At 34.7% G+C, this 24,810-nt stretch overlaps 1 long non-coding RNA gene across 1 annotated transcript in view; it reads right to left on the bottom strand.

Annotated features, from left to right (window-relative positions):
* Positions 1–307: 307 nt before the first annotated feature.
* LOC108593017 (uncharacterized) overlaps positions 308–24,810 on the bottom strand; it is a 131,360-nt gene continuing 106,857 nt past the window's right edge. The window contains exons 4-5 of the long non-coding RNA XR_004728357.3: positions 2,143–2,169; positions 308–518 (exon numbers count right to left, since the gene is read on the bottom strand). This is a non-coding gene — a long non-coding RNA (uncharacterized LOC108593017). The remainder of the gene's footprint in view (positions 519–2,142; positions 2,170–24,810) is intronic.

Here is a 24,810-nt window from a genome sequence, read left to right as displayed (position 1 = left end):
ATTTAGGTCTTCTATAATTTCTCTTAGCAATGTTTCCCACTTTTCAGTATAAAAGTAGACATTTGATAAACAAGTACACATTTGGTAAATGTCTAATTATTATTACGGTTTTAGAAACTATTTTAAATATTGTAGTTTAATTATATTTTCAAATTATTCACTATGATATAGAAAAACAATGGATTTTTATATTTGGTATATTAAAACTGCTAAATTCATCTCGTAATTATATAATTATTTTTTGGTAAATTATTTAGGATATTCTATATAGACAATTTTATCATCTATAAATAAATACTACCTCAATTCTTTCTTTCCACATTCTACACCTTTTATTTTTGAAATTTAAATACTTAATAAATTGTTTTAATCCATTTTCTTGTTATCTGTTGCAACTTCTCTTTCAACTAACCAGCCAAGCATGAAAGCCATCCTGTGTCCATTCTTTTATAGAGTAGAGATAGTCATCTTGGTATTTAGCTCATTAGTTTTCTTTGTAAACTCTGATCTCTGATGACCTGAGAAGAAAAAAACAAGTTTTCTTTAGTTGGATTATTCTCATTATTAGAGTCGGAGAAATTCTCACTTGAAAATTTCTCCAGCCTAAGAAGCAGCAAAAATCCTAAAATCAATTTTATGTTTATTGTAATAAAATAGTTTGTACAAATGCAAAGAATACTTAATTTTATATGCATGGTTCCACCACCAAAAATCCTCATAATGCCATTAGTTAATTTGCATTAGATGAAAGCATTTTAAAAAATGAAAGAATCACAAATCTGTCCTCACTCCATTGTCCCCTTGTCCTCTTATTACCAGAGATTTCATTGCCATAAATTTACTATGTTTTGATCTCATGCTTTAACCACAGGCATAAAACAATAAAAACTAATATTACTTCTAAAATTCTACTAAATAATATCATAGTGTGCAAATCACTCTGTTTTCAAAAATGATACTCTTCAAGATTTATGTTCATATATAGATCGAATTAATTCATTTTAACATATATTACACTCTATTATAAATACATCTTAATTTATCTATAGTATTGATAAATATTTAAATAATTTCCTTTCTGTCCTTTCTTGCTTTTTTTTGTTTTGTGTTATTTGTTGGTTTTGGTGACCAGAGTCACAATATACAATCTTTTATTAATTCTCTGAAATGTACGTATTAGAGTTTCTTTAGGATCCATACCAATCAGTTAGGAATTTTCTGTGATAATCAAATTGTTCTATGATCTGTGCTATTCAATAAGGTCTTCATTAGGCACAGGTGGCTTCTGAGCAATTGAAATATGGCTAGTGAGACTGAAGAACACATTTTCAATTTTATTAATTTTAAATAAACATAATTTAAATAGCTACCTGTGAGTAGTGGCTACCATATTTAGAGAGTACAGGTCTATTCCAAGGGACAGAATTGCTAGATAATCATGTATGCACATTTAAGCATTACTAGTTAATGTAGAATTGTTGTCTAGAAGAGACTCCAATGTTTGCTTTCAACTGGCCATATATATGCAATGATCTATTTGCCCATCTTCTTGGCTATATACTTAGTTTTATTAGTTTATACATGTTTTAGATAATTTGATGAGTATAAAAGAGTATCTCATGAACAGTTGATTTGTAATTCCCTGTGTGGTGCTGTAATACTCATACATCTATTATGGACTCTTATTTCCTCCTTTTAAAATTATCTACTTATTTTTCCTTTGGAATATTTACCATTTATTCATTGTCAGAATTCTTCACAAACTTGCCATTTTACTTGATAAAAAGGTCATATGTAAAGGTCTGTGGCTTTTCATTTGCTTGAAGTCTGTAGTCTTTTATTACATAGTTGTTTAAATTTTTGAAACATATCTAGGTTTTCCCTCACTGTTTCAAGTATTAGTGTCTTTCCTAAGGAACCGTATCTTCTTATTATGTCACAAATGTATTCTGCTATGTTTACTGGAAGAAACACTAATGGGGATAGTTCTGTGTACACAGTGATTAAGCGCACAGATTCTGGAGCCAGTCTGCTTCTTTCAAAATCACCTCATTGCTTTTGAAGAATCAGGTTAGTCAATTCAGTGTCTCTGTGCCTTTGTCTATAATGACAAAAGATAGAAATGACAGTATTAATACTTACCTCACAGAATTATTCTGAGGGTTACACCTGTTAACAAAATGAAAGAGTTAGTACAGCCTTCAGCATGATATGTTAGCTATTCTCATTCTAAATGTTTAGCCACGTCTTGTTTTGGTTGGTTACTGTACATATATTATATGATGATGACTCTGTTCTGTCATCTTTCACATGCATATCCAAATAACCAAACATTCTTCATTTAATAATGTATATATTTTTTCATCTTGAAGTTTGTCTATATGATTCTAGATATTAGTTTCTGTTCCATTGCTTTCTCTGTTTTTATGCCAATACCAAAGTTATTTTATTTAACATAAACTTATAGCAAGCCCTGAAGTTCTGTTCAGCAATTTTTTTCTGTACTCTTAGGTTGTTTTTTTTTTTTTTGTCTTAAAAATTGTTTTGGCTGCATATTATTGCATCAGTTTGAGTTTTGTAATGACATTAGTTTGTAAAAAGATATTTATGAGATCAATATTCCTCACCATGGTATATTTATTCATCTCTAGTTCATTTTTATGACTTTCACAAAGTTCTTTAATTTTTCCCATAAAACTTTGTATGTACATTGTGAAAAATACTCTCTTAGGTGTTTTCTTGCTATTTAAAGTAGGTATATGAAATTATAATTTTAATTGTCTGTAATGCATGTAGAAAATTATTACTTATAGTTGTATGTTGACCTTTTCTACAGGCATTAAGGGTTACAGCCAGGATGAACATTCCACTGGGTTGCAGCAGCATCTGGTTGTACTTAAGCTTTATTAATGGCACCTGAACATTTTTCTTTTTTCTTTCTAGCTTAGCAATGCATTTAATTTTTTAAAGATTTGGTTTATACTATGTTTTTCCCAGAACAGAAGTCTGTTGCTTTAGGTCCATTCTTTCACATGTTTGAACTTAAATTTACTATATCAATTTTAAAATTATTGATTCATGTTCCATGAATAACTGAAGATTTAATTATCCTTTTATAAATATGTACTTTGTAGCTAATTAGCTTTTCACTATTGAATGTGCTCTTCATTAAAAACATGTCCAAAAACATGTCCAAAATCATACAGATTTTCATGTTCATAAATTAGATTTTGAACATTTTCCCTTGTTCTATTATTTCCTAATTAATATTTTTTGATTGTTGTATATTTTCCATCTACTATAGTATAATTTTGTTTTTGCTGATGAATAAGAAGAATGGGGTTTTTTTTAGATGTAAATCTTCAATCCAATATATTTAGCCATAGAATTGTGAGGAAACAGATACTGTTTTAAGCTATTAAGTTTGTGATAATTTGTTATACAGCAATAGAAAGCTAATATAATTGACTTGCTTCTAACTTTAATGAGAATAAGATAAAAGCTCTACAATTATGTCAGATGTTTTCTTTAGGATTCTAGTAAATATATTTTAGCAAATTAATTATTTCTGTTTCTCATTTATGATTGTTTAAATTAAAAATCAAGGTAGAATTATGTTTAATGATCTTCTGCATCTGTAGTATAATCATATTTCTCTTTTAATATGTAACTCTGGATATTAGTAGTATTTCATTTTATAATACTGAATCTGCCCTGCATTTCTGGATCATAATTACATTTCTATTCTACATTGAGCTAATAATATGTACTTGTCACTTATCTCTAGAATCTACCTATGATGCATATTTTCTCTTCGTTTTATATCTTACTGGACATTATTTGAATCATCTTAAGGCACTAAATTAAGCAATGATATCAATAACATAGAGGTACTTAGACATCTATGCTCAGGTTAATATCCTGTCCAGAAGCTGTAACTATTTTCTTGTCAAAGTTCGTACTTGCCCAAGGGCCTTGAAGTAAATATAAACTGTGGCAAGGTAGTGCCATAGATTGAGTTTTTTGAGCAAGCAGATTTGAAGACATTGGAGCATTCACTAACACTGGGGAAGGGAAGAAAGCAGAATTGGGCAGAGTAAGAAGTGAAGCTACCAGCAGTCCCAGTATCAGTGTCAGCCTGGGCAGTTCTGGAGTTAGAATGGCCATCCAGAGTGGCCCTGATTGCATGTGAGCCATCCCAGGAAGGACATAACCTTGCAGAAACTGACTTTCTGAAGCTGAGATAATCCCTGAGGGGCTGACACCTGAAAACTGTCTACTGTCAGCACTTCCAGCAGCTGGGACACCAAGTCTTTTCTTGAAGGAGAGTTGGTTTAAACCCATAGTATCTCCTACAGCTACATATGAAGAGACAATTAAAAAAAAAAAAATCCTTCTCCAGACTTGAATGATTTGTTCAGGCAAGGGTTGGCTGACCTAAATGGAATGGCCAGGTAACGCTGAAAAATCTCAAATACATTAAAGGTAACCTTGTGTATTACCACAGATGTAAAAATAGTATGCATTGCTTTGTATAATACCCCTCCTCCAGAATGACTATCAGATGTTTTCAGTGTTTAGAGTTTCGTCCTTCTCTGAAATGTAGAGGGCTTATCATGGTCTAAGTACCCTTCCAGTCAATGAGAGGTAGGAAATTATCACATATCGTTAGCCATATTTTTTCCAACTATAAATTTTATAAAGGAAAAGTAAATATATTCTGGTATGTGAGGTTTTAGCTGCAACCCTGCTCTCCTCCAGTGCCATGCCACCTGGATGGTATAGCTTAGGATCTGTGCAGACAAGAGAATGTCAGGTTTAGCTCCTCACTTCTCTCCGGCCCAGCTGAAATGGACAAAGAGGTCCTTTTATATTTTACCACCTAAGAATTTGATTTGCAAAGAGGATCAGGCGTATTTCAAGAGGAAATTTGATTTATACCAGCCCTACATCCAAGGTGCCAACAGAAGAATAATATGCTTGTTTTTATAAGATAGTACTGATCTAAGTGGGGCACAATATAAAAATGGCTTATGGTTTGGCCACAGGGTCATCAGTCCAAAAGTCAAAGCCTCAAGTATTGTTTATTTGTTAGCAGATTTCAGAACAACTAATTTCCCCTGTATTGTATTTATTTTTCCAGCCTCTTCAAAACCATTTTGTTTAGATTTATATTACAACTTGCCTCTCTTTCTTCCATTTATTAAAATAAAAAAGCTTTCCAAATACTGTTTCACCAACTTGTACCTCTATACCAGTGACAAAATTTTTATTGGAACCATTTTTTAATGACTAAATCTGGAAAATAAGGAACTTCAAGAATTACCTTGGGTCTCATGGATAATATAGTGTAGTTTGAAAACCCAAACACATGTGCCACACTAACATTTATGTATCCTTTGGCAAATGATTATATTCTTAATAAATGGTTAAATTCCAGAACAATTTTGGCTCACAAGCCTTATTTCTTACATTGGAACTTTATAGTTATCAGTACAAAATGTTTATGATTCAGTGTCTGATAAACTCTTCCAGAACACTTTAATCCTTCTTGTTTACCTCAGAGTTCAATATAACCACACTGAGTGCAAAGTCTTATTTAAAATTCAAGTTGTTGAACAAGACATGTTCCATATTCATGTAAAGTTACTCATGTAAAAATATGAAACATCAAGAGTAGTGTCTTATAAATTTTATGTTTGAAATGGAAAGACTTTATGTTGCTTAGAGTTTACATGGCTTAGATTGCATGAGTAGAAACAAATAGGCAGTAAGTCAAAACAAACAAACTGGTTATTGATATCATTGCTTAATTTAGAATATGACAATACTAATTTCACTTATATATATATATATATATATATTTTTTTTTTGAGGAGAAAGAGGATATAGAAGAGATTCAGTATTTTTAGAGGTAATCAGAATGCCCTTGGAAACGGGTTTTTTGTTGTTGTTGTTGTTGTTGTTGTTGTTTACTGGCGGGGGAGTTGTAGAGATGGGGTTTTGACATAATGTCCAGGCTGATCTCGAACTCCTGAGCTCAAGTGATCTGCCTGCCTCCTGCCTCCCAAAATGGTGGGATTACAGGCATGACCCACTGCACCCGGCCCCTTTGATAATGTTTTTTAAAAGATAAAAATAGGACAGGCAGAGTGGCTCACTCCTGTAATCCCAGCACTTTGGGAGGCTGAGGTGTAGGGATCATGAAGTCAAGAGATAGAGACCATCCTGGCCAACATGACGAAACCCTTTCTCCACTAAAAATGCAAAAATTAGCTGGGCATAGTGGTGAGCACCTGTAGTCACAGCTACTTGGGAGGCTGAGGCAGGAAAATAGCTGGACCCAGGAGGCAAAAGTTGCAGTGAGCCAAGATCGCACCACTGCACTCCAGCCTGGAGATGGATGGAGACTCCATTTCATAAAAAGATAAAAATAAGATTGTAGTGGGAGGTGATTGATGAAAACACATAGACACATGGGCAGACAATACACGCTGGGGCCTGTCAGGGGAGCAGGGAGAGGGAGAATATCAGAAAGAACATTTAATGGGTGCGGGGTTTAATACCTGGGTGATAGGTTGATCTTTGCAGTAAACCACCATGGCACATGTTGACCTATGTAATAAATATGTGCAACCTGCACATCTACCCTGGAACTTAGAAGTAGATTTTAAAGGAAACACACGTGTATGTGTGTATCTGTAATGTAAATAAAATAGGACTGTAAGAGCACTGATCTGGAAAACTCTCAGAATAAGCAGGAATTAAGTCATGATATTTCCCTTTAGGTTAGTGCACTGATACACTGTATATTGAGATAGGCTGTGACACAATGTGGATTGGAATTAAAATACTCTCAGTCCCCATTATTTGGAAGAGATTAGATTCTTAGATTCTCTTTAACTAAAATTAAAGAACCATATCTGAACTCCACAGAATGGAAAACATGTCTTAATGAGTACTCAGTGGGTCTTAAAGTAAGGGCAATGACTATAATAAAAACTAAGAGGAAAACATGCCCATCCAACTTGCTAGAATTTTAAGACAATATGTCACCTTCATTCTCTCATTCTCAATCTGTCTTCCTCTCTCCCCTAAACTCTATGCCGCTTATTACCTGTCTTGCCTCCCTCCTTTCGTCTCCCTAGCTTGACACAATTTTCCTTATTTTATTATGTGATTTATTCCCATTTGTGGAATTTTCCAAGTGATATGGAGAAAAGCTTTTTCTAGGCCTTCACTGACGTCCTTCCCTAAAACTATAAGAATAAGTTAAAACAGGAGTGTGGCATCCCTGCTGGTGGGGATTGGCTATCCATGTTTAACAGTGTAATCTAATATTAATAAAATTAATTGCTTAGGCTTATTGTGCCAGCTCATATCAAAAATCTTCAGGCTACAGCTCCAAGTATATATTTTCAGCATGGTTTTCTAGTCTATGTTACATAGTACTAATTAAGTCCTGTGATCATTTTTCTCCAATAATAGCTTATTTCTAATACTAGGTATTGTTTTATTGCTTTAATTTATATATTTCTATGTTTTTTCATCACATCCCTTACCTCTGATTCCAGTTTACCAATTATTACAGTTTAACAGCCAAGGAAATTGTAAATATATTTATATTTACTTGTAATTAGATATTACAAGTAAATATACAGATATATATTATATAAATATACAGATATATTTACGTATAACATCTAATTACAAGTAAATATACATATATTTATATATACAAGAAATTACAAGATTTGCTTGTAATATCTGTTATATATATGTACTCTCTCTATATATAACATTAGATAGATAGATAGCTCCCATTAAGTTGACAACATTTTTTATTCCAAAAATAAAAGCATGCAGCAAAGAAGCCCGAAACATGGCCCTGCTCCTGGTTTAAATCATCTGACTTCAGGGACTTAATTACAGGCAGAAACTGACCTAGGTCCAATTACATGCAGGGCTCTAGCTGGGCACCTCCTGTTTCTTCAAAGATGAGTAGCCAGAACTAGACTTTAAATTGTCAGCTCAAAGAAACACAGGGTGTATTTAGTTTCTGCTAGTTAAAGAGACATATGAGAACCCAGAAGGGAAGACTCCTATGTCATTCATGTATTTCTCTGAGCTTGATCCTAGTGTTTTAGGTTAGAAGGGGGCTGTAGGTTCCTGAGAAACTGAAAACTTAACACTCTTTTCAATTACTTTGTACTTTATGAAATACCTTATGGCCAGAGCCTTCTATTCAATACAAATGAATGGAATTCTATTCTTCCACACTGCAATACAAGGGATGGCGGGTGGAGAGGGGAAGGGAAATGGAGGGGAAAATGAAAATCTCTTGAAATAATATCATAATTAGTTTCTCTATTTGAAAACTCTAAGTTTCATTAAACAGCAATAATAACCAGCAGTAAGTAAACTACCACCCCCAGGAGAGGGAAAAATGTCAAATTTCATTCTAAAAAGGCTCTTGTGAAAACACAGGCACAATCATTCCATTTTATTCTGAAGATTTATTTCATACCAGTCAAAATTAATTCAAACCTGTCTCCCAGATGCAATGAGTGTGAAGAACTAAACTTACTGTCATCGGATTTTGCTACATCTCACCATCTTTACGTATTGAATATGAATGACAGAAATAGACTATTATTTGAAATCTGTGTTAAGGAAACTTTAGCTCAAAAAAATACATGTTGGTACAACAGTGTGTGAGCATGTGTGTGTGCTTCTGTTTGTGTTTTGTAAGAGAGAGAATCAGAGACAGGGAGGGAGAGAGAGAACCAGAGAAAGAGAGCACAAGAGATTTTCTTTTTAGGGGATCTCTTTCCGTATGTACACCTCTCCTTTGTATCATATAAATGTAATAAAATTGGGGAACGGGAGAGGGACTTATTTTAGCCTTCCTGAAAGAAAGGCCTTAGTGTTAAACACTATGTAAAACGATTTTATTCACCACTAGAGAAGTGACATATTTGAAAAATGATACAGCAGTTCTTTCAATTTCAATAAGGAGTACCAGAATTAATTCAATGGATAATTAGCTGGTTATGGAGCCAAATCACAACTTACATGTTGCAATTAAAATAGTAAATAATCATTTCACTTACTATGTGGCTTTTTAAATTCTATTCAAGATTTATTTGAATAAAAATAGTTTAAAAAGTCAATATTCTTTCTTTGATAAGGCAGGTACACCAATTCTGCTACCTCAAGTTGGTATAATATATATTAACAGCAAATGCCAAAATCAAAAACATAATTCACATTATAATAAACAATAATTTTAATAGGTAAAATGTGTGCCTAATTCATTTAAATAGATTCCCTTGTCTTGTCCCCCATCAATCCAGTAACAGCAAAACCCAAATTAGTAAGCATTTATCAGTGTCATGCATTGCACTAAGTGAGTATGTGGTAGATACACATAAAGAAATGCTTTCCAGTGAGTTTGAAAGCATTCTTCTTTTGGGGCTCCAGAACTGATAAATTGGCACCTATCTGGCCTTTTAAAATCCATTAAAATGTTAGTATCTTTTTAGAGGCTAGTAGGGCAGCCAGGGCTTTCTCCCATGCTTTGTCAAAAGTCAGACATATTGCATGCCGTGTCTGTTTTTAGAGGGGCTTGTCCATCTTTGGAATCTTTAAACATGATTCAGGCTTACTAGACTCAGCTCTCTGATGGGCTCAAAAACGGTCTGATTCCGCTGATTATTTGGATTTTTCTTGTTGCAAATGAAGAAGACACTATTTTAATAGTTTTCTAGGTACTATTCAAAACTAGAGGTGACCTAATAAATATTTGTCTATATTTTTAATTGTAAACATTGTTTACAATAGGTACATAATATTTCACTGCAAATATCTACCACAGTTTACTTGACTATTGCACTGTTTTTAAATTTTTTGTGTTTTTTTTTTTCACGGTTTTTTTAACAAGAAAGAAATTGTAGTAAACATATGTAAGTAGCTTATATTTTAGTCACTATCATTTCCTTAAGACAGGTTCATAAATACAAAATTACTTGGTTTAAAAAGAATAGGGTCAGACTGCCAGCTGATGGGTTTGAATCAAATTCTATGACTGGTTGCTTGTATTACTTTCAGGTAGTTGAGTAACTCTTCAAGTATTTTTTGTAAAATATTTTCATCTTGTAAAATAATAATAGTAGCATCTATCTCATAGGTTGCTGTGACAAGTAAGTGAAATAGCACAAATGCAGTGCCTGAGAGTGGATCATCATAAGGTAAGAATGTAATTATTATTATTATAAGATAATCTTTTTATAGATTTTGACAAATGACTTTCCATAATTGAGCATTTCACACTAAAGTGCATAAAAAATGCCTGCCTTTAGAAATATTTGATACTTATTTTCATCTGGAAACTACGTTCTCTCATGTACATGTTATTTTACATTTTTCCACTTTAATTTCTGTGGTACATTTGCAGAATGTGCGGGTTTGTTGCATAGGTATACACATGCCATGGTGGTTTGCTGCATCCATCACGCTGTCATCTACATTAGGTAATTCTCCTAATGCTATCCTTCCCCTATGCTAACCCTCCCCTAACCCCACCCACAACAGAGCCTAGTGTGTGATGTTCCCTTCCCTGTGTCCATGCAATCTCATTTTTCAACACCCACTTATGAGTGAGAACATGTGGTGTTTGGTTTTCTGTTCTTGTGTCAGTTTGCTGAGAATGATGGTTTCCAGGTTTATCTATGTCCCTGCAGAGGACAGGAACACATCATTGTTTATGACTGCGTAGTATTCCATGGTGTATATGTGCCACATTTATCCAGTCTATCACTGATGGCATTTGGGTTAGCTCTAAGTCTTTGCTATTGTGAATACTACCACAATAAACACACGTGTATATATGTCTTTATAATAGAATGATTTATAATCATTTGGTATATACCCAGTAATGGGATTGCTGGGTCAAATGGCATTTCTAGTTCTAGATCCTTGAGGAATTGCCACACTGTCTTCCACAATGGTTGAATTAATTTACACTCCCACCAATAGTGTAAAAGTGTTCCTGTTTCTCTACATCCACTCCAGCAACTGCTGTCTCCTAATTTGTTAATGATTGCCATTCAAAGGTATCTCAATGTGGTTTTGATTTGCATTTCTCTAATTACCAGTGATGATGAGCTTTTTTTCATATGTTTCTTTGCTGCATAAATGTCTTCTTTTGAGAATTGTCTGTTCATATCTTTTGCCCACTATTTGATGGTTTTTTTTCCTTGTAAATTTGTTTAAGTTCTTTGTAGATTCTAGATATTACGACTTTGTCAGATGGGTAGACTGCAAAAGTTTTTTTCCATTCTGTTGGTTGTTGGTTCACTCTAGTAATATTTTATTTTACTGTGCAGAAGCTCTTTAGTTTATTTAGATCCCATTTGTCTATTTTGGCTTTTCTTGCCATTGCTTTTGTGTTTTAGTCATGAAGTCCTTGCCTATACCTATGTCCTGAATGGTATTGCCTAGGTTTCCTTCTAGGGTTTTTATGCTTAAATTTGGTTAGGTCTTATGCTTAAATCTTTAATCCATCTGGAGTTAAGCCTCATATAACGTGGAAGAAAGGGATCTAGTTTCTGCTTTCTGCATATGGCTAGCCAGTTTTCCCAACACCATTTTAAATAGGGAATCTTTTTCCCATTGCATGCTTTTGTCAGGTTTGTCAAAGATCAGATAGTTGTAGATGTGTGGTGTTACTTTTGAGGCCTCTGTTCTGTTACATTGGTATATATCTCTATTTTGGTACCATTACCATTCTGTTTTGTTTACTGTAGACTTTTAGTATAGTTTGAAGTCAGGTAACATCCTGCCTCCATCTTTTTTTTTTTTTTTTTTTTTTTTTTTTTTGCTTAGAATTGTCTTGGCTATGTGGGCTCTTTTTTGGTTCCATATGAAGTTTAAGGTGGCTTTTTCCAATTCTGCAAAGAAAGTCAATAGTAGCTTGATGGGGATAGCCTTGAATCTATAAATTACTTTGGGCATTATGGCCATTTTCATGATATTGATTCTTCCTAACCATGAGCATGAAATGTTTTTCCATCTGTTTGTGTCCTCTCTCAGTTCCTTGAACAGTGGTTTGTAGTTCTCCTTGAAGAGGTCCTTCACATCCCTTGTTTGCTATATTCCTAGGTATCTTATTCTCTTTGTAGCAGTTGTGAATGGGAGTTCACTCATGATTTGCTCTCTAAAATTGACCAAACAATTGTAAGCAATTTGTTACTGGTGTATAGGAATGCTTGTAACTTTTTGCACACTGATTTTCTATCCTGAGACTTTGCTGAAATTGCTTATCAGCTTAAGGAGATTTTGGGCTGAGACAATGGAGTATTCTAAACATACAATCATGTCAACTGCAAACAGAGATAATTTCACTCCCTCTTTTCCTAATTAAATACACTTTTTTTTCTTTTTCTTGCCTGATTGCCCTGGCCAGAACCTCCAATATTATGTTGAATAGGAGTGGTGAGAGAGGGCATTCTTGTCTTATGCTGATTTTTACAGGGAATGCTTCCAGTTTTTGCCCATTCAGTATGATATTGGCTGTGGGTTTGTCATAAGTAGCTCTTATTATTTTGAGATACATTCTATCAATACCTAGTTTTTTTTTTTGGAGAGTTTTTAGCATAAAGAGCTACTGAATTTTGTCAAAGGCCTTCTCTGCAGCTACTCAGATAATCGTGGTTGTTGTTTTGGTTCTGTTTATGTGATGGATTACATTTATAGATTTGCATATGTTGAATGAGCTTTGTATCCCAGGGATGAAGCCAAAACTTGATCATGATAGATAAGCTTTTTGATGTGCTGCTGCATTTGGTTTGCCAGTAATTAATTGAGAATTTTCCCTTCAATGTTCATCATAGATATTGGCCTGAAATGTTCTTTTTTAGTTGTGTCTCTGCCAGGTTTTGGTATCAGGATGATGTTGGTCTCATAGCATGAGTTAGGGAGGATTCCCTCTTTTTGTATTTTGTTTGGAATAGTTTCAGAAGGAATGGTACCAGCTTTTCTTTGTATATCTGGTAGAATTTGGCTGTGAACATGTTTGGTCCTGCACTTCTTTGGTTTAGGCTACCAATTACTGCCTCAATTTCAGACCTTGTTATTCATCTATTCAGGGATTCAGCTTCTTCTGGTTTGTCCTGGCAGGGGTTAAGTGTCCAGGAATTTATCTATTTCTTCTAGATTTACTTGTTTATTTGTATAGGGGTGTTGTAGTAATCTCTGATGGTAGTTTCTGTGGGATCGGTGGCGATATCCCTTTACCATTTTTTTATTGCATCAATTTGATTCTTCTCTTCTTTATTAGTCTGGTTAGTGGTCTATCTATTTTGTTGATCTTTTTTAAAAAACCAGCTCCTGAATTTGTTCATTTTTGAAAAGTTTTCTGTGTATCTTCTTTAGTTCCGCTCTGATCTTGGTTATCTCTTGTATTCCGCTAGCTTTTGAATTTGATCTTACTTCTCTAGTTATTTTAATCATGACATTAGGGTGTCGATTTTATAGCTTTCCTCACTTCTCTTGTGGGCATTTAGTGCTATAAATTTCCCTCTAGACACTGCTTGAAATGTGTCCCACAGATTCTGGTATGTTGTGTCTTTGTTCTCATTGGTTTTAAAGAACATTTTCTTTTCTGCCTTCATTTCATTAATTATCTGGTAGTCATTCAGGAGCAGGTTGTTCAGTTTTTAAGTAGCTGCATGGTTTTGAGTGAGTTTCTTAATCTGTAATTCTAATTTGATGAGAGACTGTGTGTTATGATTTCCATTACTTCCAATTGTTTGGTCAACTTTAGAATACGTGTGATGTGGTGCTGAGAAGAATGTATATTCTGCGGATTTGGGGTGGAGAGTTCTGTAGATGTCTATTAGGACAGCCTGGTCTAGATCTGAGCTCAAGTCCTGGATATCCTTGTTAATTTCTGTCTGGTTGATCTGTCTAATATTGACAGTAGAGTGTTAAAGTCTCCCACTATTATTGTGTGGGAGTATAAGTCTCTTTATAGGTCATTAAGAACTTGCTTTGTGTATCTGGGTGCTTCTGTATTGGCTGCATACATATTTAGTATAGTTTGCTCTCCTTATTGCATTGATCCCTTTACCATTATATAATGCCCTTCTTTGTCTCTTTTGATCTTTGTGTTTTAAAGTCTGTTTTATCAAAGACTAGAATTGCAACCCCTGCTTTTTTTCTCTATTTGCTTGGTAAATATTGCTCCATCCCTTTATTTTGACCCTGTGAATGTCTTTGCACATTAGTTGCTCTCCTGATACAGCACACTAATGGGTCTTGACTCTATCCAATTTGCCAGTCTATGTCTTTTGATTTGGGCATTTAGCCCATTTACATTTAAGGTGAATATTGTTATGTGTGAATTTTATCCTGCCATTTTGATGCTAGCTGGTTGTTTAGCCCATTAGTTGATGCTGTTTCTTCATCACATCAATGGTCTTTACAATTTGGTACCAGCAGTGGCTGGTACTGGTTGCTCCTTTCCATGTTTAGTTCTTCCTTCAGGAGGTCTTGTAACACAGGCCTGGTGGTGACAAAATCTCTCAGCAGTTGCTTGTCTCTAAGGGATTTTATTTCTTGTTTGCTTATGAAGCTTAGTTTGGCCGACTATGAAATTCTGGGTTGAAAATTCTCGTCTTTAAGGATGTTGAATATTGGTCCCCACTTTTTTGGCTTGTAGGGTTTCTGCTGAGAAATCCACTGTGAGTCTGATGGGCTTCCCTTTGTGGGTAACCAGACCTTTCTCTTTGGCTGCCCTTAGCATTTTTTCCTTCATTTCAACCATGGTGAATCTGACGATTATGTGTCTAGGGGAATCTCTGTGGTGGTCACTGTATTTCCTGAGTTTGAATGTTGGCCTGGCTTGCTACATTGGGAAAGTTCTCCTGGATACTATCCTGAAGAGTGTTTTCCAACTTGGTTTCATTCTCCCTGTCACATTCAGGAACACTGATCAAATATAGATTAGGACTTTTCACATAATTCCATATTTCTTGGGATTTGTTCATTTCTTTTCACTCTTTTTTCTCTATTCTTGCCTTCTTATTTTATTTCGTTGAATTGGTCTTCAGTCTCTGATATCCTTTCTTCCACTTGATCCATTTGGCTATTGAGACTTGTATATGCTTCACAAAGTTCTTGTGCTGTGTTTTTCAGCTGCATCAAGTCATTCATATTCTTCTCTACACTGGTTATTCTGGTTAGCATTTCATCTAACCTTTTTTCAAGGTTGTTAGCTTCCTTGCACTGGGTTAGAACATGCTCCTTTAGCTCAGAGACATTTTTTATTACCCACCTTCTGAAGACTCTTCTGTCAATTCATCAAACTCATTCTCTATCCAGTTATGTTCCCTTGCTGGTGAAGAGCTGTCATCCTTTGGAGGAGAAGAGGCATTTTGCTTTTTGGAAATTCTAGCCTTATTGTGATGTTTTCTTCCCATCATCATGGATTTATCTATCATCTATCTTTGGTCTTTGAAGTTGGACTTGGATGGGGTGTTTGAGTGGACATCCTTTATGTTAAAACTTTGTGTGTCTGTGTGTTAGTTTTCCTTCTAACAGTCAAACCCCTCTGCTGCAGGTCTGCTGGAGTTTGCTGAAGTCCACTCTAGACCCTTCTTACCTGAGAATCACCCACAGGGGCTGCAGAACAGATTGCTGTCTATTCCTTCCACTGGTAGCTTTGTCCCAGAAAGGTGCTAGCCAGAGCTGTCCTGTATGAGATGTCTGTCATTCAGAATACATGGGCGTCAGGGAGCCACTAGAGGAGGCAGTCTGTCCCTTAACAGAGCTCAAGTACTATGCTGGGAGAGCTGTTGCTTCCTCTAGATCTTCTGGGAAGGGACATTTAAGTCTGCTGAAGTGGAACCCACAACTGCCCCTTTTCCCAGGTGCTCTGTCCTAGGAAGGTGGGGGCTTTAATTATAAGTCCCCAACAGGCTTCTGCATTTTTTTTGGAGATGCCCTGCCCAGCAAGAAGGGTGTCTAGTGACAGTCTGCCTGCAGAGGCATTGATGAGCTGCCATGGGCTCCACCCAGCTGCTGTGTAAACTTTCCAGTGATTTTGTTTACACAGGTGAGGCTAAAACCCACTACCCAAGCCTCAGCAATGGCAGATGCTCCTCCCCTGATGAGCTCAAATTTCCCAGGTTTGAGCTCAGACTGTTGTGCTGGCTGTGAGAATTTCAAGGCAATGGGTCTTACCTTGCTGGTCTTTGTTCAGGTGGGACCTGCCAAGCCAGATCACTTGGGTTTCTGGCTTCAGGGGGAAATGAGTCATACTGTCTCACTGGCATTCAAGCCACCACTGGGACATAAGAATAAAACACCTGCTGCAGCTAAAATGGCCTCCTTCTTTCATTCTGGAAACCCAGGGTGTTGGTGTTATAGGGACCAGAGGGAATCTCCTGGTCTGCAGGTTGTGAAGGCCATGGGAAAACACTATCTGAGCCAGAGTGTTGGGAAAAGTCCCTAATGGCTTCCCTTGACTAGGAGAGGGAGTTATCTGGCCCCTTGTGCTTCCCATGTTAGGTGATGTCCCACCCTGCTTGGGCTGCACCCACTGTCTCACTAGTCCCAGTGAGATGAGCCTGGTACCTCAGTTAGAAATGTGGAATCACTTGCCTTCTGCGTGGCTCATGCTGGGAACTGTGGACCGGAGTTGTTCCTATTCAGCCATCTTGGCAGAAAATCCAAAAAGTACCTGTTTTATTATCACATATCTTGTATAATATACTCAAAATACCAAGGCTACGTATGAAGGCAAATATACTTTGGTAAATATAAAATCCAGGATTTGAACCCTTTACAAATTTGAAAACTGTTTTTGACTTCTCTTAGCTCATAGACTTTTCACCAGATCTGTTTACAAATCTCTTGTCACATTTATATTACATATCATAATGCCTCAAGCACAGATTTTTCATAAAAAAAGCCAGTCAAGTCCTTCACAGAATGCAAATAATGTTCAGGATTTTCTTCTGCTTCCTAGTCAGTGACCTGATCATAGATAGATGGATACATAGAATACTAACAAGTTGCAAATAACTTCCTCTTGTCTGTAACCCACCCCACCCCCGCCCTTTCTTTGCCATGAATGCCAAGAACGTAAGTCTACAAGCACTAAAAACAAACACTGTAGAAACTTGCAAAGAGAAAAAGAATTGGTTGGGAATTCAGAAACATCAATCTTCATACGAAATCCAAGAAAAAGACCTTAATGATGAATGAAGAAGTGGCTTTCTAGGTTATTGTAAAACAGCATCATGTATTACTCCCTTTTGCTAACAAAAAAGCTATAATATGCTTTTTCTGGCCCCACCATATATGACTACTTAATTTAGATGGCTCATATTGTCCTGTAGGATTTTACAACTTGTAATTTAAAAAGGTATTTTCTTAGACACCTGAAAAAGTACCTGTTTGGGGCTATTTCAAAGATATCTCGTGTCCCAAGATATTAATACTTGTTAAAAAATAAGAGTATTGGTGACTTAAGAGTATAGCTTGAAAAGAAAACAATATATATCTTTAAAATAAATCATACAACTTTTTAACAGAAAATGATACCTCAATATTATTGGTCAATGTGACATAAAACCTCTAGCTGCATTTAGCCAATAGCTGTGACTATTTTGATTGGTCTACAAAATTCCTATTCCTACCTACAAGTGTCTTTGTATCCTATTTTTGCATATTACAATATTATGAAACATTCCAAAAGATACATACAAAATAAAATTCTGCTGCTGACTCAGCTTCTGTTGTATAACACAATAATAATATGTTGAAAATTAAGACTCCATATGCTATGATATATATTTTAATTATATTTTTATAAACCTGAATAAAATGTAATTAAAATATACTTACTATAGAACTGCAATATGAGAAGTATATTATTTTAATGCACACATTATAGAAAATGTAATAGACTTCTTAACAGAACCAGGAACTCTTCCTCACAACCAGGAAAATTAATCTCTATGCTGGATAGATTTATTAGGAGTTATTCTTATCCTAAGCTAAAACGTTAAAACAAGTAAATATTTTATAAGTTGTCATTATTAATAAATGTACATTGACCCCCTCCTCTCCCTAGATTTTTTTCAACCATGTAGTTCACTTAAAAAAAAAGCAGGTTGATTTACTTATTTTAGTCTTTTCTTGTCACTCAATTTGTGTCTGGGAAGTACCTTGTGAGTATAATCTCTAATGTTTACTCACAAGGTACTTCCTTGTAGCAGGATTATTGCTGAAGTCTTAGGAAAACAGAATCCCAACACAGTGTACAAGATTTTGCTCCATGACATGCCACTTACAAGGACATAAATTTCTCCTTAGCAGGAGAACAATGCTTCTTGTTATTGTAACGAAATTCTCATTTGATGAGAATAAAAACTTAGCCTGTATCAGATACCAGTTGAAATTAGTTTTTTAAACTGTATCTACACAAGGCAATTTTTAAAGGGTAGAGCAAGCAAAAACAATCACTTTATCTTCCTTTTTCAATCTATCAATCCAGAGAAAGATTAATAGCTCTTCAAAAAATCATTAAGTCAGACATTTTTGGTTGAAACAAAAATTTTGATGAAACATTTAGTATGGCTCAATAAAAATAAAAGCTTAAGTATAGATGGAGTTGGGGGTTTTATTAAAAAAATGTGACAATCACTCCATAATTAATTCCTCAAAATAGATTAAAACATGATTAGGTTGCTCAAGAGAGAGAATAGTTATTTACCAGAAATATTATTTCTATGTATGTAAATATTTTAGCTGCATAAGTGTAGTAATTCAATAGACAAGACATCTGTATTTTTAAAATATAAATAGGATAATTTACATTTGACACTGTCTAGACCATATCAAGCCAAAATGTTGCTAGTGAGTAGTTTTCAGGAGTAATTGACTTCAAACATTTTTTTTTAAATACCTGACAATTTACAATATGGGATTTTTAGTGGAAACCTCCTCATTTTCTCTGGACTGTCTGGTTGTTACTAGAAAAGCAACGTAATGCATGTGTGATTTAGTCAGGTAAAATAACAGTGTGTGCTAATCGGACACTTTGAGGTCAGAATACTAGCACAGGCTTCCATACGGGTATCATAATCCCAGTAAGTAACTTGCCATTTTAGGAGAGTCTGGTCATTTATGAAAGATAACAGCCCCAGCAAGGGAAGTGCTAAGTTCTCAGCAGTGAGTTTATAATTCCCAAGGACTCCACAGGACACTTTCTCTTCTCTCCAGAGTTTTATAGATGACAGCAGAGTACTATTTGTAAAAACTCTCTGTCCTCAGTCACGGTCATGAGCATTTCAGAAATAAATAGATGCACTCCACTCACTATCATGTGTTAAATATACAGATATAATTTACCTGGCAAAAGTAGCAAGTGATAATAAATAGGGCAGAAGTACTTCCAAGTTTTTAACTTATTAATAGAATTTTAGCAAATAAATTGAAAATATGGAATTGCCATCATGAACCCAAATTTGAACAACTTAGTCCAATATTAGCATAGCCATACATTATAATATTATGATCATAGTATCTTTAGAAAAAAAGGGGGATTTATGTTGTGAATGTATTTTTCAAATCAAAAGGTAGAAAAGTGCCCACTGTGTGTCACAGTACACTATATTTTAACTCTTAAATACCACAGTAATTTTGGAAGGTTAACATTCCCAGGTGATAAAAACTGAGATTCAGAGAAGCTGTCTGACTTTGTTTCTAAATACAAGACATGTGTTTTTCCTATAAACTTGTTTTTCCTAAGTTTAGTGAACTACTATGAATAGTACTGCTATCTCGCTGATCACCAAACATAGCCAAGACAATCCTAAGCAAATAGAACAAAACGGGAGGCATCACACTACCTGACTTCAAACTACACTACAAGACTACCATAATCAAAACAGCATGGTACTGGTACCAAAACAGAGATACAGACCAATGGAACAGAACAGAGGCCTTGGAGGCAATGCCACACATCTACAACCATCTGATTTTTGACAAACCAGACAAAACCAAGCAATGGGGAAAGGATTCCCTATTTAATAAATGGTATTGGGAAAACTGGCTAGCCATATGCAGAAAGCTGAAACTGGACCCCTTCCTCACACCTTATATAAAAATTAACTCCAGATGGATTAAAGATTTAAACATAAGACCTAACACCATAAAAACCCTAAAAGAAAACCTAGGCAATACCATTCAGGACATAGGCATTGGCAAGGAATTCATGACTAAACACTAAAAGCAATGGCAACAAAAGCCAGAATAGACAAATGGAATGTAATTAAACCAAAGAGCTTCCACAAAGCAAAATAAACTATCATTAGAGTGAACTGTCAACCAACAGAATGGGAAAAACCTTTTTGCAATCTACCCATCTGACAAAGGGCTAATATCCAGAATCTACAGATAACTAGAACAAATTTGCAAGAAAAAAACAAACCCAGTCAAAAAGTAGGCTAAAGATATGAATAGGCACTTCTCAAAAGAAGACATTTATGCAGCAAAGAAACATGAAAAAAAGCTCATCATCACTGGTCATTAGAGAAATGCAAATCAAAACCACAATGAGATACCATCTCATGCTGGTTAGAATGGAGATAATTAAAAAAATCTGGAGACAACAGATGCTGGAGAGGATGTGGAGAAACAGGAACACTTTTACACTGTTGGTGGGAGTGTAAAACCATTGTGGAAGACAGTGTGGCGATTCCTCAAGGATCTAGAACTAAAAATACCATTTGACCCAGCAATCCCATTACTGAGTATATAACCAAAGGATAATAATTCATTCTATTATAAAGACACATGCACTCATATGTTTATTGTGGCACTGTTTACAACAGCAAAGACTTGGAACCAACCCAAATGCCCATCAAAGATAGACTGGATAAAGAAAATGTGGTACTTATTCACCATGCAATACTATGTAGCCATAAAAAAGGATGACTACATGTCCTTTGCAGGGACATGGATGAAGCTGGAAACCATCATTCTCAGCAAAATGACACAAGAAAAAAAACAACAAACACCACATTGTCTCACTCATAAGTGGGTGAACATTTAAAACCCACGTATACAGGGAGGGGAACATCACACACTAAGGTCTCTTGGTGGGTGGGAGGATTCGGGAGGGATATCATTAGGAGAAATACCTAATGTAGATGACAAAGTGATGGATGCAGCAAACCACCAGGGCACATGTATACCTACTTAACAAACCTGCACGTTCTGTGTATGTACCTCAGAATGTGAAATATAATAAATAAATTTAAAAGAATAAAATAAAAATTCCTTCATCCTTAGCCATCATCTTCTCTCATCTGGTTTGCTTGCTCTCTGGAGTGGCCCACATATTAAATTCAAACTCAAAGAAGTATGATTTCTTAGTTGTACCAATATCTATTCACAATTTATTTTTATTGGTCATGGAAATACCAAAAGACAGACTAGTGAATCACTTAGGTTCCAGATCTATTCTTGTCTTCCCCCATGGTGTAGGTATAATTGCAGGCATCCCTAGCCAAAGTCAATTTCCCCAAGTATGTCTGCTCTTGGGCTGCTAGTCTCTTGGCCTACTTTCCTTTAATATTTCAGATTTTTTCTCAGATGCCTAACCAAATATCCAAGATATTATTTCCCAGGAGTAAGGGTATATCTTTATCTATGACTGTTTCTCATTCCATATAAAGTGAATGTTAAAGAGCACCATTCATAGATCTATTCACTGGAAGGATTTTTCTTACCCTTGTTTTTAAGAAAATCACCCTTTAGTGGAACTATGAGTAACAAATTCACTCCAGTTCGTATAATCATATCATGCTTACATTTCTGTAAACTGTGCCTGAGCATTTTTCTTCAATATAATTAGGTTGTAGGGAGACCCCCTATGAGAGTACAGATGTGAAGCAACATAGAATCATCAGTGCAAAAGAGGTAAGTATCAAAGGAATGTAGAACACCTGTTCATAATTTACAAGTTAGTCTGTTACCCATAGGATGACAACTCTAGCTGCTTAATTACTTGATGTTCCATAGTCAAATCCATTGTTTCATCTAAGGCATAGTAGCTGGAGATTAATATACTGGTTTAATGAACATTTTAGTTAAATAATACACTCCTAAATAACTCAAAGACTATATTTCAGTCAGATATAAAAATGCATTGTACTGAATATAAAGGAAAATTTATCAACATTTGTGGAACACATCTCAAGTAGTGTTGAGTAAAAAATGTATGGCATTAAATGCCATAGGAAATATTCTAAGTTCCTACCTCAAGTATCTAGAAGAAGAAGAGCAAAATAAACCCAAACCAAGTAGAACAGGAGAAATAATAAAGAGTAGAAATAAAACAGATTTTTAAAAAAGTGAAAATCAAAGATCTGGTTGTTTGCAAAAGATCAATAAAACTGATAAATAAGTAGCAAGACACAGAGAGAAAGAACACCAAATACCAATATCATGAATGAAAAAGAGTGTATCACTATAATTCCTGCAGACATCAAGAAGATATGAAAAACTTTATACACATAAATTGGACAAAATAGATAAAGTGGGCCCTTTCTTGAACTACACAAACTACTATAACTGTTAGCACATACAATTTGACAATATAAAAACGTTATACACCGTAGCCAAGTGATGTTCATTCCAGGGATGCAAAACAAGGTCAATATTTGATAATTAATATAGTCCCTCACATTAATTAATTTTTTTAAATCATATCAATTGATATAGAAAAATCCTCAGTTTGGTAAGCAGCATCTACAGAAATCCTACATTTAACATTCTCCTTCAGTGGTGAAAGTTTGCAACATACCCTTCTAAGATCTGTAACAAGGCAACAAGCAGTGGAAATTGTAGCTAGTGGATTAAGGCAAGAAATAAAAATTAAGGTCATGCAAATTAGAAAGGAAAAATTAAACTCTCTTTATTTGCAAATGACATGTTTGTCAACGTAAAAATTCAAAATCAATCTAAAAAAATGTTTAGAGCTAATCAATTACATTTCTATCTAGTAGCAACAAATGTGGATACCAAAATTAAAAATACAATATCATTTATAACTTACAGTTTAACATTTATAGTAACTGTATCCTGAAAATAAAAATCACTGATTCAAAAGGGCTATAAGGCTCAACATAACAAGTATGAATTTTTGCCTAGTTAATATATAACCATAAAAAATTCTTACCAACATTCTATTTTTTTGTAGATATAGATAAGATCATTCTAAAGCTTATATAAAAAGAGGAATTAGAATAACTAAAACAATTTTGAAACGAAGAATAAAATGGAATGAATCTGTTTCTCTGGTTTCAAGATTTAACATATAGGTATAATAATTAAGACTGTGATTGTGGTAGAAGAATAATTGTATAGATCAACAGAACATAATAGAGAACCAAAAATCAGATCCACACAAATATACCTAACTGATTTTTGACAAGGTGTGAAAGCAATACAATGAAGAAACGTAACTCTTTCAACAAGTAAGAGTGAAACAATTGGACACAAATTCATAGGCCAAAAAAATCGAATCTCACACTGTACACAAAAATTAACACATAATAGATTACAAACTTCAATGTAAAAAGGAAATTATAAGATTTTTAGAAACAGAAGAGTTGCATGAAGAACATCTTCAGAACGTAGAGTTAGGCAAAGAACTCTTAGATTTGACACCAAAAGCATGATTGTGAGAGGAAAAACTGGTATGTTGGAAATTATTGAAATGAAAAGTTTTAGTCTGCAAAATGCTGCTAAGAGGATGAAAAGACAAGCTACAGACTCAGAGAAAGTATTTTAAAACTATATATCTAACAAAGAACAAGTATCTAGAATTTATAAAAACTCATAAAACTTAACAGTAAAGAAATAAACAATCTGATTAGAAAATGAGCAATCACAGGCAGAGCCATTTCACCAAAAAGCATTTACAAATGGAAAATAAGTACGTGAAAAGCTGTTCAACGTCATTAGCCATTGGGGAAAAGCAAATGTAAATCACAGTAAATATTACTACACATCTATCAGAATGGCAAAGGAAAAAGTGACAACACCGAGTGCTGGTGAGGACACAGAAAAACTAGATCACTCCTAAATTACTTATAAGAATATAAATGGTTCAATTACTCTAGGAAACATTTTGAAATTTTCTTAAAAACCTCACATAGAACTACCATATAATCCAGCAATTGTACTCTTGAGCAGTTTTCCACAGGAGAAAACTTACATTCATACAAAAGCATGTATATGAATGTTTGTTAGTTTTATTCAGAACAGTTCAAAACTAGAAAGGACCCAGATGATCTTCAAAGAGTGAATTGTTAAAGAAACTTGGATAACTTTATTGTGGAATACTGCTGAGCCCCAAAAAGAATAAACTATTGGTACAACGAGCTCAATGAATCTTCAGAGAATTATGGTGAGTGAAAACCAGTTAATCCCCCAAAGGTTTCATACTAAATGATTTCACTTATAAACTGTTAGAGGCTTAATATGTTTCTGCGAATTTTGTATGCTTAATCCTTAATCCTAGTACCTCAGAATGTAACTATATATTTGGACATGGGGTCTTAAAAGAGATAACTAAGGTAATAAGAGGTCAGTCCCTTTAAAATTAAGAGGTGATTAGGATGCACACGCATACAGTGGCAAGAATATGTGAAGACACCAGGAGAAGACAGGCATCTAACAATCAAAGAGAAAGCTTCAGGAAAAAACCACCCTGCCAACCTCTTGAGC

This window comes from Callithrix jacchus, chromosome 11 (assembly GCF_049354715.1).
Source record: "Callithrix jacchus isolate 240 chromosome 11, calJac240_pri, whole genome shotgun sequence".
NCBI classification, from domain to species: domain Eukaryota; kingdom Metazoa; phylum Chordata; class Mammalia; order Primates; family Cebidae; genus Callithrix; species Callithrix jacchus.
This window is presented reverse-complemented; position numbering and strand designations above follow the sequence as displayed.